At 38.0% G+C, this 19268-nt stretch overlaps 1 protein-coding gene across 7 annotated transcripts in view; it reads right to left on the bottom strand.

Annotated features, from left to right (window-relative positions):
- SIPA1L1 (signal induced proliferation associated 1 like 1) overlaps positions 1-19268 on the bottom strand; it is a 163032-nt gene that overhangs the window by 93900 nt on the left and 49864 nt on the right. For 5 of the 7 annotated variants that reach the window (XM_075192210.1, XM_075192214.1, XM_075192213.1 and 2 more), the window contains exon 2: positions 13907-13999. The exons of 1 other annotated variant lie outside the window; for it this stretch is intronic. The gene's annotated coding sequence lies outside the window, so the exon portion shown is untranslated. Of the gene's footprint in view, positions 1-12050; positions 12175-13906; positions 14000-19268 lie in introns of those variants that run through there. One more of the 7 variants, XM_075192212.1, reaches the window with a different exon arrangement.

The raw sequence follows: 19268 nt of genomic DNA, 5'->3' as shown, positions 1-19268 counted from the left end.
TAGCGCCACTCATTCCGCAGCGCTGTACAGAGAACTCATTCACATCAGTCCCTGCCCCATTGGTGGAGCTTACAATCTCAATTCCCTAACATACACACACACACACGCACGCACACAGAGACGCACACAGAGACGCACACAGAGACGCACACAGAGACGCACACAGAGACACACACAGAGACACACACAGAGACTAAGGACAATTTAATAGCAGCCAATTAACCTACCAGTATGTTTTTGGAATGTGGGAGGAAACCGGAGCACCAGGTGGAAACCCACGCAAACATGGGGAGAACATACAAACTCCACACAGATAAGGACATGGTCGGGAATCGAACTCATGACCCCAGTGCTGCAAGGCAGAAGTGCGAACCACTAAACCACCGTGCTGCCCATAAGCTCATTCTAAATCTCAACAAAATCTACAAATTCAACAGAGATCTCAGTATAATATAATAGTGCACACATAAGGTTACATCAAGGCACTTAAGTCCACTGGCACCAAAGTAAATACCTTTATTAGCATTATTTTAGGTATCGTAATGGAACCCATTGGTTATAATGACCCCATGCCCACTAGCATTCACAGCTGCAGTAGGGAGAGTTTATGCGGCAATTTTTTCCAATGCTCCTTGCTCCATTTACTTGCATTCACAATAAGATAACGCATGGGGGCAGTGGAGTGTCCTCCTTTGACCACCCCAAACCACAAGTACTCATTAAATACTGCCCATCAAACACAATCTTTCACATGAGGTGCCCCTGGTGTTTAATGTATCACCAGTGGGGAAGCGCCCTAAAACAGTCATTATTATACTCAGATTTTGAGACAGACATACGGTTTATTACTCATGCGTTTGTAGAGCATCAGAGATCATGTCTCAAAGCTTCCCTGCAGCATAGTGCATTATGTACTTAATGAGTGTTTCCTACAGAACTTTACCCAGCGTTAACGTTCCAGAACGCTGCAGGTGATGACGAAATTGACGCAAAACGAACAAAAAGTGACACATGACAAAATCACTATGTTTGGGACCATTTCCATATTAATTTTTTGAACTATCAGCATCCAAGTGCATTTAAGAGCATGCGCTAACAATTAAAATGTATGTCTGTTTGAGAAATGACTAACAGTTTGCCGTAACAATGGTTTAATTTAATTAACCAATGCCAAGATGCTGCCTCCATTTTTAAAGAATTTTAATATATCAGAATTTTCCATCATGGTTTTTGATAGCCTAAACACAGCGGTCATTGCATATACCATCAGTGTTGGATTTATTAAAAAGTAATTTGGCAGAGATGTAAAAATTCCTAAATTAAATTGAGGCAAAATCACATTAAATTTTACTTTGTTAAAGTAATATTGCCGTGATTTAATAAATTTCAAAACCAAAGCATATCACACCTAATTAAACCTTACTCATATATTGCTCTTTGGAAGGGAGATCGCTTACAAGAATCATACATCATATTTACAGTTATATATACAGTTATATACATGCAGCATATATCACTTGTCATGTAATATAGGTAGGAGTATTCTGAATGGTAACATTGTTTTATTACAGGAATAAAGTCTCCCATCTGCTCTAATTTTAAGTCTTATTAAAAAATACCTTTCTGCTATACAGTGGAGGCAGCCATCTTGTGGAATTCACCTAACCCTAGTGACAAGGGAGGGACTGAGGGATTTTGTGTCACCTGCCACAGTAATAATGTCCCCAGTAATGCAAATCCGTATAAGTGACACATTATCATTATAGACCTACGTTTAACCAGCCAAGTGTTGTTCTTGTATACAGCAGAGATACATATTCTAATGGCAATCTAGGTTCCAAGGAGTTAACAATGACATATAAGCAATATTGTCTCAATCCTAGATCGCCAATAGGATACACAGATTATTTGTTCTGTACTCTAATACCGCTAGTAATGCTGCAGTCATTTAACTATATCCTCAAGAATATTGGTTATGAACACAACCATCTGTGCGTAAGCGGCTTGAACACGTTAGAGAGATTTCACTGAAACCAGAACTTTGTGTCTTATGTCTCAATGCTACAGTCTCATCAATATGACTTCATCTTGCAACAGGTACAGTAAGTGGCGATGGAAAACAAAGTCTCATTGATTTGTAGATTTTCAGAAAAATTATTATTTGGTTGTGCTATCACTTTAAAAAGAATGAATCTGTTTAGGCTTTAATGAAAGTAATTAATAGAAAAGTGGATCCTGAAAAACTGTGCTCCCACAACTTTAGAAAAGCATCGGAATGGAAGATCCCTTAGAGAACACGTTCAGAAACAAATATCTCCATGCGATAAAAGGCGATGTCCAACCAAACAGATTTCAATATTAAACCCTAGTTCTCCCTAAGCTTTAAAACAGTAGGGATCTGATGTCCAGGACCCCTGCGGTATGGAAAATATTCACCCTCCCTGGCGCCCATGACACTCAAGAAGCTCATTCCACTGGCACCAGTGGAATTTTGAAACATAGACCAACATGTTCTTTTGACACATGACATAACCACTATGTGTAGGAAGTACTGTACTGTAATTCAGGATACAACAGTAGAATAAGGGGCAATGGGGTGTATGGAGCATTTCCCAAATGAGTTCAGGCATCAGACCTCTACTGTTCCAGGAGGTTTTAGGATTAGAAAATTGAATATTAAAACTTGTGTTTCTGGGTACATCAGCTGTAAATGTTATTACTGTTTATGTAGCGCCAATGATGTGACGCAGTGTTGTACAGAGAACATATATTCATTAACATCAGTCTATGCCCCATTGGAGCTTACAATCTAAATTTCCTACCCCACACAGTGACAAAGATTAGGGTCTATTTGGTCAGAGCGTATGTTTTTGGAGTGTGGTAGGAAAATGTAGCACCCAGATGAAACCCACAAACACACACACAGGGAGAACATAAAAACTCCACAAAAATAGGGCCTGGTTGGAATGAGCACGTCTGCCTCACAGCGCTGGGGTCATGAGTTTGATTCCCGACCATGGCCTTAGCTGTGTGAAGTTTTTATGTTCTCCCCGTGTTTGCGTTGGTTTCCTCCGGGTCCTCCGGTTTCCTCCGGTTAGAGATGCAGGCTGCTGTCTGCCAAAACGTCTCCTCCAAAAATACTTACGAACAACCAAAAAGAGAAAGACAACGCTCATAAACCCCTAATAAAATACAAATTAAAGGAAAAAGTGGCAATCAATATTAAAATGGTTTATTAAAAATAGATATAAAAATTGAATTTAGTTTATAGTAAGTTAACTATCAGAAACATTAAAAAAAATAGGTAATTCAAAGAAAGACTTTGTAGCAAAACAAATATAACTCACTGTGTCTGAATAATCATAGATGATCTACAGTTCTCTTTTTAAGATCTATGCCGTTAATCCAGCCAGTATTACATCCTGTCTCCAAACAAATAAATACATTTCCGTCTGCAGGAACAACATAATCCCGAAATGTAGAGGTAATTCTCCACTTTATAATTACCCACTTAATGGGATCCTTGCTTGGAACAGGTAAGGTCCTCTGTAGACAATCGCACTTCTTTTTGGAAAACAGATATAGGTGGCCACCTCTACGCCTCACTTTACTGGTCTTATACATAGAATTCATACCAACACAATACAACTGTCACAGGCCACTTGAATGCAGGTCATAAAAATGTCTATTAATGGTCTGTTACTCCTGATGCGTTTCGTTAATTACCAAGTGTACAGGGGCGACTTTTTATTCGGAAGATAATTGGGAAAAACTATCTACATCATTAATCCTTCTATACAACACCTGTTTGTTCCATTTCATTAGCGCTTTCTTAATTAAAAAACACAATGTATGCATATTCAACCCTTTCAGTAAACCGTAAACAAAATAAATTAATATTAGTTGTGGCTTACATAATATATAAAACTTTATAAAAGAAACGATAAAATAAAATTAAATATAAAAAATTATTATTTGATTTAATTTAGTTTATAATGTGTGTTATATATATTTTTAGGAAATTATTTTTAATATTTACTGATGCTTTTTTTTCTGCTATTTGTGTATCTGAAGTTTATAAAGATTATAAATAGTCAGGCTCTTGTCTTCTCTGTCGGGAGCACTAACCAGATGAACCATTTATATTAGTGTTCATATAGCTTTATTCTGTGCTTCTCATTTTTTGCTGCCAATCTATACCCACGAATGACGATCACATTGATATCGATAGAAGTTAAATCAACTGCCAAAATGTTCCCCCCATTTTGGCTTCATTACCTAAATGCATTATATGTTTTTTCCATTTTCTCTATATTCTATCTCTAAACTATTACACCACATATTGTCCATTTACACATTTGGTCTTCTAAAGAGAGCTTTCAGCAATTCCAGAGATTTGTTTCAGAGTGCTTCCCGATCAATACAACTTTAGATTTAAATCTGACACCTTTAGATTTGTAGTAGAGTTTTTAGAGAAAGAAAACTCAATGAGCAGCAGCAGCTGACAATTAGAGGTTAGATAAGGAAAGAGTAATGAAAACATTAAAGTATAAAAACATAATACAACCTCTGTACTTTTCCCTATAATGGAAAGATGAATTAACATTTTAGTTTTCCTTTTAAAATGTGCCTGCCAATTACAGTACCCAGCCATTTTGTGTATGAAACTAATATTGAGGAGAATGCAGCTAGTTAATTCAATGAACAAGTGACATCACTGAGACATGTTTATTAATACTCTACTGGAATTAATATGTAAGGCATAAATCATGCTCAAGTTTATGGACTCCCCAGCAAACCAGGTGATTCTGGAGCTTAAAAATCATGTTCAACGATGGAATGATGTCGGGCAAATGTGGAAGTGTGTACGCACTCACACCCAGCAGTGTAGGCAGATAGCCATAGAGCGTGCAGAGTCACAATCTTAACAGTAGATGATTATGAGATGAAGATCACAGATCTGAAGGGAAATTGTGCATGCCCATCAGGACTTTCGATTTTTGTGAAATTGTTACAGAAATTGCATCTGAAGTAAGATTGCATAGCTATGAACCCAGCTTTAGGAAGATTGGAAAACCAAACCAACAGATGTGTTTTGGCAAGATAATTGTGAGAGCATACACACTCCTGCAATACATGGCCAAACGGTTGTGAATAGTGTGATCTGCATGATAATTGCAGACATGTGTACCCCCTACTTACTGTCATGTAGCACGTTTGGACCCAACGTCTGTCAAACAGTCAAAGCTAACCCATTCTGTGCTTCATACATTACCACCGCCATGTATATTATCAGAAGGCACAATTATATGTAGTTCAGAAAAAATTAAACAAATGACATGAACCACAAAGAAATAATGTAGAAAAATTATTGTTTTCCAGAATAAAATCATCCCAAGAAAGATTCAAGTGGCAATAATTTAGGCTACCATGGGTGTACACTTTAGCTGCCCGATACTACATTTGCTGCTGAAATCAATGTATCTTCAAGATACTATTTCAACCAGATACAATTAGAGGATTGCATATGCTTGATCTAGTTTATTATTATTTTATTGGATAAATTAATTTTGTAATTTCAGTAATGTATTTTTTCGGTTGTGATTACTTCACACTTGGTTACACAACCATATAGTGTAAGTATCTATAGAGATGCCTGCTTTGATGAGTTATTATTTAAACATTTCAGCACTGAAATCTTAAATGAAACATAAGCAATGATAAAGCCATTTATTTTGCTTTAAGAATTGACCCACTAAATTTTGGGGGTCACTCTCTTCCTGAGTTTTACAACTCAGATTTTTATTTTAAAAACAAAAGCTTTCAAGTCATTCCTGTCTGAAGAGGGTGGGGTATGCAGGTTAGATTAAGTTGTGTGCCTCTCTGTATTGGCCATATACAAACTCAATCAAAAGGGCCCACTGCTGAGGCACAGATATAAAAAAAAGCCTGACTGGCTTGTTCAAGTGTGTTTTGGCAAACTACAAATTATTCTGTGGACATACGAGACCAAATTAGAGCTTTTTGGTAAAGCACAACACCCCCATGCTTACAAACACAAACAAAATGAAACTTTCAAAGAAAAGAACACCCACCCTACTCCATACAAATATAGAGTAGATTCAGTGATGTTTTGGACTCCTGTGCTGCACCCGGTACTGGGTGCTTTGAACATGTACATGGCAACGTGAAATCTTGAGATTATCAGGCCATTTTGGTGTTCAATGTTGAACCCAGTGACAGAAATCTGGGTGTCTGTCTTTAGCTGGGTACACACTACAGAAATTTCAACCAACTTTTTATGCCGAGCGATTTTACATGCGATCGATGGTCCTATCGCTCGGTCCATGGACTGCATACACACTAGCCTTGTTTAGGACGATAAAGGGAAGAGCGGATGTCCCTTTAGCGACTTTTTACAGCCATGTTGTCGTGAGCAATGACTGTAATTTCGTACTCACTGTTGTGGATCGGTCGGAAACTTATACTCACTACACAGCGGAAACGAGATTGGAACGAAAATATTAAACGGTACGACCAACCAAATGAGGTGACAACCGTCCATTGGGGCAGACTTTGGACCATCGTGTCACTACACACACTGACCCGACTTTTGAACGAGCGGTTGTATGTCGGCTGATTGAGCCGATTATTGGACGAAAACCGCGTAGTGTGTACGCAGCTTAAGGTCAGGGGTCTCCCAGCAGGACAACTCCAAACACACTTCAAAGAACATCCAGGAATGGTTAAATACAAGACGCTGGACTGTTCTGAAGTGCCCAGCAATAGGTCCAGATGGAAACACTATAGAACACCTATGGAGAGATCTGAAAACAGCAGTTGGGAGAAGGAACCTTCACATCTGGGAGAACTGGAGCAGTGTACACAAGAAGAATGGACCAAACTGACAGCAGAGAAGCAAAAGGATCATGGATGGCTATAGAAAGCAGTTGATTGCAGTTATTTGTCCAAAGCCTGTGCTACCAAATATTAAGCCTACGATGTCAATATTATTGTGAATGCCATTTATTTTATTTGCTGATGTAAAAGGATGTACAGTTTTAAAGTTTGGAAACAGAAACAAAGGTGAAAATATCGTGAAGACCAAATACTGTTAGTTTAATATGTTAGAGGAAATAGTGAGTTATTTGAAAAAAAGTGCACAGGTAATATATTTCTGGATTAAAATGGATTTTGAACACTATTTTCTGTCTTAAAGCCTTGAGTGCCACCCGTATCAGAATATATATATATATATATATATATATATATATATATATATATATATATATATATATATATATATATATATATATATACACACACACATACATACATATATATATATATATATATACACACACACATACATACATATATATATATATATATATACACATACACATTATATATATATATATATATATATATATATATATATATATATATATATATATATATACATATATACACACACATACATACGTGTGTGTGTGTGTGTGTGTATATATATCTATAATATGAATGCTTAGTGGCGTGTGTTAGTCTGTCTGTGTGTGTGGAAAAAATAAAACCAAGCTGCAGCGCCACCTGCTGGGCGGAGTTATACACTGACCTACTAAATTCTTAGTGTGTGTGGGAAAAAAATTCAGAAAGGGCTTAAATTTGGTATACTAAAATGTTTTTAATTTGTTAATTTAATTTGTTAATTGTTAAAAGTGTTTATAAACACACACACACACACACACACACATATACATACACACATACATATATACATACACACATACACACATACATATACACATACACACATACATATACATATACACATACACACATACATATACACATACACACATACATACATATATACATACATACACACATACATACATACATATACACATACACACATACATACATATATACATACATACACACATACATACATACACACATACATACATATATACATACATACACACATACATACATATATATATATATATATATATATATATATATATATATATACACATATACACACACACAATTTATTATCTTCTAGAAGAGTACAACTGTGTAATCCACAGATGACGTTTAATGCTGAGAGTATCCACAGCACCTTGTAGTAGAGCACATTAGATCTACAGAACAATATTCGGGACCACAGGTTGGCTATGACTCTTATAGAGTGGAGAGAAATAACTAACCGCTGCTTGCAAACAATGGTACAGATCAGGGAGAACAGTTCCATGCTTATTTTGGGTAGGATTTGCAGAATAATTGACATAGGCAAAGGCACTCCATGCAGTGGAGGAATGTCTGAGTCATATTTTGTTTTCTAGGTCACTAAATAAAGGAGTTTCCTATGATTAGCATTCAGCGTTTGTTCCCCGAGGAAAAGATCACCACCTAACTTGAGTGTCTTCACACAAAAATCATCTATTCTTGTGCATCTTGGTTTTTTATAACAGAACTATGAACTGTGCTGTCTTACATCCATGGGAACCAATGTTTTTAACATTTTGTGAGAAAAAGTCTCACATACCAAGAAGCTTTGTCTTGTCAACAGTCAGCCATTTAAAAATATTACCACAAATGCTGACATTTGTTACACTTGCTTCTGAGTGTGTCAACTTTTCTCCCTTTAGTGGTTGCTGAACTACTCCCCCCTATAGGTCCTCCTTTTCAAAACACAGCATGAAAGGTTTAAATAAACAAAAAACATCAGCCGCTCTTATGGGGTCCAGAAGATAACCCCCATTTCCTAACCAGTGGGGTTACATTTGCAGTAACATTACTGAGTGTTTTTGTTTTACTTTTCATTGAATCAACACAGCTAAAATTTAATGTTAAGCTAAATGGAATTTTTTAACCCTCCCTGTGTGGATCAAAAAAGTAGAATGGACCTCTCTCAATGCTGGAACATAATTGTTTGTTCCCCTAATCCCACAAACCTCCAATACTGGAACCAGAAGATGAACTTATACACATACACTGGTTTTGCATGCACCCAGAAAGTTTATAGTGCCATCCCCCAGCACACTACCTCTGCAAACAAATAGAGAGGAACACAAATACCTGCTTTTGTTAGAAAACAAAACTATTGTTAGCATGATAGAAATCCGACCAAGAGAGAGCAATGTCTCCAGTCTTGTAGAATTAGAATGGAAATATCCCTTACTTAAAAATGCAGAGCCTAGAAAGCACTGTGGGCAACATGATATATTTCAGGGGCCTTAGAGCTAACCTACATGGGAGATGTGCGAGAGCCGCCTGAGCAATTAATAAATCGACTGTAGTTAAAGTCCCTACAAGCCACACTGGTAGTGAACAGAGTTAAACAGGAAGGTGTAGACTAGAGGATGAGCTATCTGTATGGGGATGTTATGTAAGGGTCCAAGCAAGACAAAAGACTGCTTCTTTGCAGGACAGTGTAGGATTACAGACCCTCAGCATGGTGATGCAAGTGGGGAGCTATCCTAATTGGTAAGGAAAAGCATTAACATGTCTTGCCTTGGGAGTTAATTAATCTAGGTGGCAAAATACTACAATGAATATTTGCAATTAAAGTATTATTTAAAGCACTAGGTAATAAACAACACTAAAACAACAAGCCACTGACTAATTGCAGATTCCATTATAGGGTACATTTCACACAATTAAAAACAAATAAATAAATAATAATAAAAAAAATAATCATCTAGGTTTGCATACTAAACGATGGATCCATTCTTATACATCTAAAAGCGTGGTGCATTTTAGGAAGAAAGCAAAAGATGCCAACATTGAGACGCATTTATACTGAGCAAAAAGACAAGTGTCATTGTATTTACTGGAAACAGATACAAGCTGATGTCAGAAGTCCTCTATCTATGATAACTAATAATGCCCTATTGTGGATGTAGAAAGAAAACCTAAAAGCGCATTGAGGCCGAGACGAGTGCAATAAATATTTAAAACACTACTGTAGTGTACTCAAGCTAAACAATGCTCACTAATATCGGATACAGGCACAACGCTATATTATATTGCCCTCTCACAGCAAATAACGCCTCCATTCAATTGAGGACGTCTCAGGACAACTGTAAAACAGCTATTAAAGAGCAATAAACCACCTCAAAAATGTGTTTAAACAACTTCATTTTGACATGCAAGGGAAATGAATATGGAATGAATATGGAAAGTTCAATATTATTATATGGGGCCTGTGGGAAATGAGAATGCCGAACACAGGAGTGACTTGCTGAAGAGACAAATGTTTTATTAAGGACAGCAGCATGAGACAGAGGCTTTACATTGCCAAAACCAACAGAAGTTCATGATCCATACCCACTTTCATTGCAGACTGTATCCATGGAAAGTCACAACGATCCATAGACAGAAAGACAACCGTGTACAGTAGCTACTCAAATATACTGCATGTATGCGTTAATGCTAAGCATGAAAGCAACAGAAATAACTCCCAAAAACACTTTTCTGCAGCAACGAATCACAAATCATATTATTAAAATAACCAGCAGGAATATAACAGTTTTGGAGAGAGAAAAAAAAAAACATTACCGGTTGCACATTTCAAAGAATAAACACAATGAAACTACTGAACAATAGATTTAAATATTTTTTCATGGATTTGCTTCGCATGTGGTGTACTATAAAGTATACCAATGTCTACTGAGGTGGTGGACATTTTTGCATTAACCCAATACGAATAAGAATCTAGAGATTCACTAAAAACTATGATAAACTGAATAATAGTTCACAAAATGGACGTGTGTATAGGGGACAAGAACATTCAACCTGAATATGGAAGCTCTGTCCAATAAATGTATATACACATTTTAAATGCAAACATGAACCAAACAAGTAATGTCCAAACAATTAACTACATCCAACGCAATTAAAGTAATCCCTACATTAAAAAAGCCATAAAAATATAAAAATATATAAAAAAATAACTTTGCTATACTTGCCTATGACAAATATTTACTTATATTTATTTGATATTACAAATTTCAATATTATACACAATAAAATCAAATCTATAGAAGCTAGAAAATTAATTGTCCCTATGCACATGATTTAACAATGTCACAAAAGAGACAAAATAGAATTAAAAATAAATCAGTCGATGTTCTGTCCAGTCAGTGTCCAAGCCATTATAATATGCAGAAACTCATAGTACCATGACAAATGTAAATCTTATACATACATTTGTTTTTTTCCCAGAATACTATGTTTTTACCAGACTGGAACAAAGAGTAATGTAATTCACACAAGAATTTATTGGGCAACTATATATGTATATTTGAAGCACTGTCAGTGATGCTGTGAATAATAATAATAATTTGTCTGGGACATTGCTGAAACCTTTAAGAGCCGCACAACATATGACAACAGCCCAAAGGAAGAACCCGCTATATCTTGTGGTCATCTATGACATCACATGTGACGTATACCAAACAAGTGTTGTAGAAATGAAGCCTTTGGATTGGGTGTCAAGGTGCAAACATATTCAGAATGGCAGGAAACTGGCATTTACAATTCTTCTCTACAGAACAAAAAGACAAATTTGTTCATATAATGTTAAGGCAATCATGTGTCTTACTACAAGGCAAAACTCTGAGGAAAACATTTCTGCATTAATAGATGACTCCACTCAAGTTTCTTGTAAAATTCCTCTGCTCCCCACAAACAGAAAACATGTGGGTTATAGGCCATCCAGTTGGCAGTGTGATGACAGCTAATGCATTCCTTGCTCATTTTCAAAATTCTCCAGGTGAAGTTGCCTGAGGAATATTGTGACACATGGTAGGTGGGTCAGTAACTGAATAACTGTGAGGCTTTCACAACACCACTAGCTGGAGGAGGGAGGATTTTACACAACACTTGCATTTTTGAGTGTTCCCTTACAGAGAAGATGACTTTTCACCTCTATGAAATGACCTCTTTGCTGTAACACAGGGTTTGGAATAGCCGGTGGCAAAAATAATTATATATTTCCAAGCCCCAACTTCTCCTACCATGCCACCTTACAACCATACCTTTCCCCGGCAAGCTCAGCGGGAAGTCCAATCAGATTGTTAAACAGGCTTTTTAGCATTCAAATCGCCCGAGCTGCTCCCCATTGGCACTCTACAGCAGTGAGAAGTGCTGGCGTGGAGCCATGTGCTGGTGGAGAAGAGGCAGAGTTCAGTATGAAGTGAGCATACAGACTAGGCTATTTATTTGTCCCCTGTTTGTGGCTTTTAGCAACCTGTACAAAACCAAAGAGGACCTATGAATGAGGTGACAAGTGCGACTAAAACTTCACATGTATACACATGAATATATATCCAACATTTCAAGCTTGCTGTCTAGGTGTCATACATGACTCAAAACTGCCCTTTGTTCTCCATAACCAATCTATGCCCAAATCCTGTTAACATTGAAACATGTCCAGAATACGCACATGTCACACACAAGACACTGCAAAAACATTCATTCATACACTCATCCTCTCCCAAACGGTTTATTTCAATTCTCTCCTTATTAGTCTTCCCCTAATCAAACTTTCTACCCTGAATGCAGCAGATAGACTAATTTTCCATGTAAAAAACTTCTTCTACTGCTACTCCGATCTTAATTGTAAAGCACTATAGAATGTGTTGTAGCTATACAAATAAATGTTCATAATATTAGCACTTCTGCCTCACAGCGCTGGGGTCATGAGTTTGATTCCTGACCATGGCCTTATCTGTGAGCAGTTTGTATGTTTTCCCCCTATTTGCGTGGGTTTCCTCCCACACTCCAAAAAAACCCCAACATACTAGTAGGTTAAATAAATTTAGACTGTAAGCTCCAATGGGGCACGGACTGATGCGAGTTCTCTGTACGGCGCTATATAAATAAATGGCGATGATGATAATAATGCAGATATATTTATGTAAACAGAGAGCAGACGATGCCTGATTAATAATGAGACATACAGGACATATGTGTTTAGGTGGCAGCAGGCACTATTTATTCAATAAATTATGTATTCGTATCTCTTGCCCAAAGGACGCTGCAATATTTATTGTGCCCCACCCCCCTCAATTTTATCCTCTAGGTTTAATATATAAACTGCACTGACAGCAGCTTCAGTGTATGCCACAGAGAGCTCTTCTTATCGGTCATTTTGTTAAAATAAAGTATATGTGAAGCAGACAGGAAGTGTTCTAGTACTTGGAACCAGCTCTGTAACAAAGATGGGTTCTGCAAATACACGGAGGCCCAACCACCATCTTAAAATAAAGTTTTACTATGGAAAACATGAATATTTCCTGTAATCTCAGGCTGCAAAGGCATTGACACCGAGACGGCTCGTTTATTTTACTTGGATATCCCTATAACATTCCCAGATGTTACACCCTAATAAATCAGTTTACATTTTACAGTCGCTGGACTGTAGCTTAGTTCTAGAAAATGTTCATTATTGTCGGAGTCTACAAATTAGATGGGAAACAACCACATTCCAACCAAAATAATTATTTGATTCATGTTTGCAATCCTTGGAAGTCCTGGCTATGCATTACCTTATAAAATAGCATTCTATTTAGCTGCCAGATGACTAGGAGAGAATAAAGTATCACAAAGGTAGTGTTTTAAGTGCTGAGAGTACCTCCAATATAACCCAGACAATCTAAAGAGGGTGTAAATCTCCTTAGAGATAATGACCTACCACCTTCTCTTCAGGGGCAAGCACAAAATTCTAACTGCAAAAATGGTATCTTTGCAAATGCTTGTGCAAGGATAGATGTGGCAGCGCTAGATTATTATATTTGTAACCGTATTGTTTCTGTTACTGTTTATATTTTTTAACTATCAGCAGTCCGCCTACTGCTGTTTCTTGTCCCTGACCTGAATAAAATTAGCTTACCTGCTATAACATCATGTTTCTGGATGTTCACTTTGATATGCGCTGCTTTTGCTTAGCATCTCAAACGTCTGCGTGAATCCCCATTACTAGGCCCTAGAGAAATAAAACAAAGCCACTGATTTATTAAACGCTCCAGCTTTCTGCTGCATTATCTGACTTGGTATCAGTTTCTAGAGAATATGTTAACTCCACACACTTGATCTGTTATAGGCAGGGTAGACTAGCTCAAATAATGACAAAACGCATTATACAGCAACATATAGGATATTATATTGCCGTAGGCACAGAGCATAGCCCGAATACACTGGACTAATTGTGCATATGAATACAGCAATCTATCATGTGACACTTAATGCAAAAAATATTAGACAGTCAATAAAATGCAAAACCAATGATGTTATTAAAAAAAATATAAAAGTACTGAACATTACAGAGATAAACGAGTTTTCAGATACAGAGAACAAAAGATCCTCTGGCAACAATTTTCCTTCAAATCATTTTACAGTCTTATAACTACGTTTGATGAAAAACCATTGACTCTGACTCTATCAACAGCAAAGGGGTCTTCCAGGCCCACTGCCTATTCTTTCATTCTGTACCTTTCTTGGAGGAACTAAGTTTGCTTTGGAATCGAATGCCCCAAGTCAGGTTTTTATGGATATACTTAGTTGCTGTCTTCCAAAAGTGTATATTCAGCACTAAAAAAATTCATGCTAAATATCCAATTTTGTGATTAGCCGATGCACAGTAACACAGTAAGCACTGCATGCAATAACTGTTCATTGTGGTCTCTTCTGCAGCAAAATCCATTTAAAATCCACCCACTGAAACATATTCACTCCTCATCAAATAATCTCCATGTGAACCCTTTGCTCCTTTAGTGGCCTCAAACTCCCTCTGACATAGGAAAAAAAACAACAAGCATTCTCATGTATCCCAGTATGTGATATGTCCCCTATCCACAACACCACGACACGTACTTGCTATAACCAAAAGGCTCTCATTTTTATTTCTAATGGTAATTACTTCTACCTTATTTGCACCAGTGTAAGAGCTGTATTAAGAAAGTGCTTTTTTATTTCTAATGGTATACTGTTCTTTCAGTGTTTGTTTTTTAAACTTTTATTGCTAATGATTGTTTGGGGAGTTTATTGAGGGTCTGATTGAAGAACACTGATCACGTGTGTGTTAACCATATATAATCATTGTAGAATGGCTGCAAGCCAGTGATGGCTGCTTAGCTAGTGTGTATAGCTCTAAATATATAGTTACAAGTGTATTAAGATTTAAATAGCATAATTTGGAATTATACTGGAGTTAAACGGGAGGCAACAGGAGAAGAACATTCTGCCCATTACCTAAGCTACACAAGGACAACAGCCAGTATTCACCTGAAACTCCATATTCTGCTCCTGGGGGTAAATGTTTTAAGCTGAGAGTTTTCCAAGGGGTTTAAAAAGTGGAGATGTTGCCTATAACAACCAATCAGATTGTAGCTGTCATTTTGTAGAATGTACTAAATAAATGATAGCTAGAATCTGGTTGGTTTTTCAAACCCGCCGGAAAACATTTACCTCCTGATGTTTCCATCTCTCCCTAGCTACAAGCATCACACCACATGAAGCCTGCACTACTTGCTCAGCCACTCCCTACCCATGCTACAGCCGTTTCGGTCCTTTATCTGATCATTGTACTTTAAATTCTACTCAAAGTTTTATCTGCCATCACAAGTATGAAGAAATTAAACAGAGTTTGAACCACTCTCCCATCTAATGACTCTGCAAGAACTCCGCAACTAAATCACCTGTGCCTTATTACTCTCCATTAAACACTTCCACCCACTCCCCCACATGGTGCCCCACATCAATACTCCATACTATCCAGACATCCAGGAATAAACTACATCTACTGCAGCCTCACACTGCACTACTTCTCTGATTGCACAGGACATTGCAACATTGCATTATCTTTATGACTATATCATCCCCCACCCGTCTCACCTCTAGTGAACACTCATGAACTTTTTTCCTATTTAAATTCAATCATTATAACAGCTTCACCCTGTTGTCAGACACTAAGTGGATACATCTTATAAACATCTTCCCTATCTTTCTTCCTCCCTGCTTCTATTAACTGGTGATATATCCCTCTCACTTCTCCCACACACATATCTGAACGCTACCGAAATCCAGCAAACCTCAAATGCATCACTTGTATCCCATCTCATCCAAGGTCCTTTAAACGTGCCGTTTGGAATGCACGTTCTGTTTCTAACAAACCTGCCTCAATACTCGTCCTCATCCTCTCAAACAACCTCAACTTTTTGGCAATAACAGAAACCTGGCTTACACAATCAGACACTGCCTCACCTGCAGTCCTTTTACATGGGGGTCTTCATTTCACCCATACTCCCAGACCTGGACTACTTCTCTCACCACAGTGCACATTCACAGTTCTACCAAATGTCTCATCACTCACGTTCACATCTTTTGAAGTTCATACTGTTAGGATTTTTAACCCTTCTCTATGTGTGTTGCTGTCATCTATCACCCCCCTGGACCACACCAACAATTTCTTGAACACATCTCTGCACGGCTCCCTCACTTCTTATCTTCTGACATCCCCACCATCATCATGGGTGATTGCAACATCCCTATTGCTAATCTACGTTCCAATGCTGCTTCCAAACTACTCTCTCTAACCTCCTCACTTGACCTCTCCCCGTGGATTTAATCCGCTACTCATCAGGATTGCTACTGGCTTGATCTTGTTTTCTCTAGACGAATGTCAGTTTCTGGTTTCCTTAACAGTCCTTTCCCCCTCTCGGATAAACGCCTTATTAGCTACTTGCTCACCCCCAGTTCCTTACACTACCCGCTGTCAAACTCTTCCAAGCCTCCTCATACTTGTAGCAATATTAACTCTATTAATTTTCAACAGTTTTCCACCTCTCTTCATTTAAAGGTCTTCTAAACCCTCCCACCCTAAACCCTCCAACTACAATCAGTGCCCAGGATCTTGCTTCCTATTTCAAGGACAAAATTGATCAGATCAGACTTGACTTATCTCCCTCAACAAGCAATCTGCTCAATTCCTTTGTAGCATTCTTTGACACTCTTCATTTGATCCCACAAATGAAAAGGAAGTTTCTACTATCTTCTTATCTTCCTACTCTACCTCCTGTCCTCTTGAACCCATACCCTCACAAATTGGTAGGTCCCTGTCTCCTGTGCTCAATCCACCTCTAACTAAAATCTGTAATCTCTCTCTCTCTACTGGTATCTTTCCAGCCCAAACTCGCTCTAAAATTACAGCAAGATTTCTCAGCTCCCATGTCCCGCCAGGTTTCTTGAGAGAATTGCCTACACTCGCCTCACACACTCCCTTACAGTAAACAACCTACTGCATTCGCTTCAGTCAGGCTCTCGCTCTCAACACTCCACAGAGACTGCGCTGGCCAAGGTTGTCAATGATTTGATCACAGCAAAAACTAAAAGGTCATTACTCTCTTCTAATTCTCCTGGATCTCTCTGCTGCATTTGACACTGTTGACCACTCTCTCCTCATACAAATGCTACAATCCATAGGTCTTGAAGGCACTGTCCTATCCTGGTTCTCATCCTACCTATGTAACCACTCTTTCAGTGTTAATTTCTCTGCAACCACTTCTGCTCCTCTTCATTTATCAGTTGGAGTACCACAAGGCTCAGTCCTAGGTCCTCTGTCTTTACCACTTCTTTTGGAAAACTAATAAAGCTCCTTTGGATTTCAGCATTATCTCTATGCGGATGATACACAAATCTATCTATTCTCTCCTGATCTTACACCATCTGTGTTGTCTCGCGTTACTGACCGTCTCTCTGCCATTTCATCTTGGATGTCCTCTCACCAACTCAAACTCAATCTTTCAAAAACAGAATTAATAATATTCCCACCCAACAACAGAAGCTTCCTGCCTGACATTTCTATTTCTGTTGATAATATGACCATTAATCCCACCCTGAAAGTTTGTTGTTTAGGTGTAATCCTCGACTCGGAACTATCCTTTGTTACCCATATCGACTGTATATCTAAATCATGTTACATACATCTAAAAAACATTTCCAGAATATGCACATACCTCACACAAGACACTGCAAAAAAACTTAAATTCATGCACTCCGTCTCCCGCATCGACAATTGCAATTCCCTCCTTACTGGTCTTCCCAAAACCAGACTCGAACCCCTACAATCTATTTTGCACGCAGCAGTTAGATTGACTTTCCTTGCCGTTCTTCCTCTGCTGAGCCACTCTGTCAGTCTCTACATTGATTGCCTGTTTTCCAACTAATCCAATATAAAATTCTTCTACTAACATACAAGGCCGTGAACAAAATTGCACAGACATACATTTCCTCAATTCTCTCAAAATATCTCCCAACTCGACACCTCCGTTCTGCACAAAATCTGCGTTTCTTTTCCACTCTCAGCACATCCTCCCATTCCCGATTACAAGACATTTTCAGGTTGCAACCACTATGTGGAATTCCCTCCTTTGCACAATAAGACTTTCCTCTAGTCTTCAAACCTTCAAGTGTTCTCTGAAAATCCACCTCTTCAGACAAGTTTATGATATTCCTCAACCACCATCTTAATCTCCCTAGGTTACCCTATTACCACCCTATACAAAGCTAACACAAGACAACAACCCTCTGACCAACATTGCTATGTGACTGGTCATACAGCCCTCTTAATACTTTTTACAATTGCACTCTAGCTGAACCAATGTGCAATATGATGTAGCACATGCCCTTGTGTATCAAACTTCCATTGTCCCATAGATTGTAAGCTTGCGAGCAGGGCCCTCTTACCTGTCTGCCTGTATGTATTACCCAGTATTGTTTTATTAATGTTTGTTCCAAATTTTAAAGCGCTACGGAATTTGCTGGCGCTATATAAATAAATGTTGATGAGGATGATTTAGAAAAACAAAAAAAAACACTACAAAATGCTATATGCAAATACAGCATAAATAGTATGTACTAGTTAAGGAATTACATAATAAATAATATCAGAGTACAAGAATGCCCCCTGGGCACTCATACTAAATCGAGCCAGGCCCCCCCCCGATATGTAGGAACACCAGCAGATATTGGATTCGTTGTTTCTCACAGGAATACCCCACCAATGTTATCACACAGTGCTCCTGCTTCACACAACATCTTTAAAACCGTTAAACAGGCCATGATGGTACTACTGTTGTCTAAAAGACATGAAAAAACATCTGAGCCCACACATTATACATTACCAAGCCATGGAATGTATCTTATCATCAAGAACACACAACATTCATTGCCTGGGGTGTCAGAGGCCAATCTCTGGA

The sequence above is a fragment of the Mixophyes fleayi genome, chromosome 12, assembly GCF_038048845.1.
Source record: "Mixophyes fleayi isolate aMixFle1 chromosome 12, aMixFle1.hap1, whole genome shotgun sequence".
In the NCBI taxonomy this organism is placed as follows: domain Eukaryota; kingdom Metazoa; phylum Chordata; class Amphibia; order Anura; family Limnodynastidae; genus Mixophyes; species Mixophyes fleayi.
This window is presented reverse-complemented; position numbering and strand designations above follow the sequence as displayed.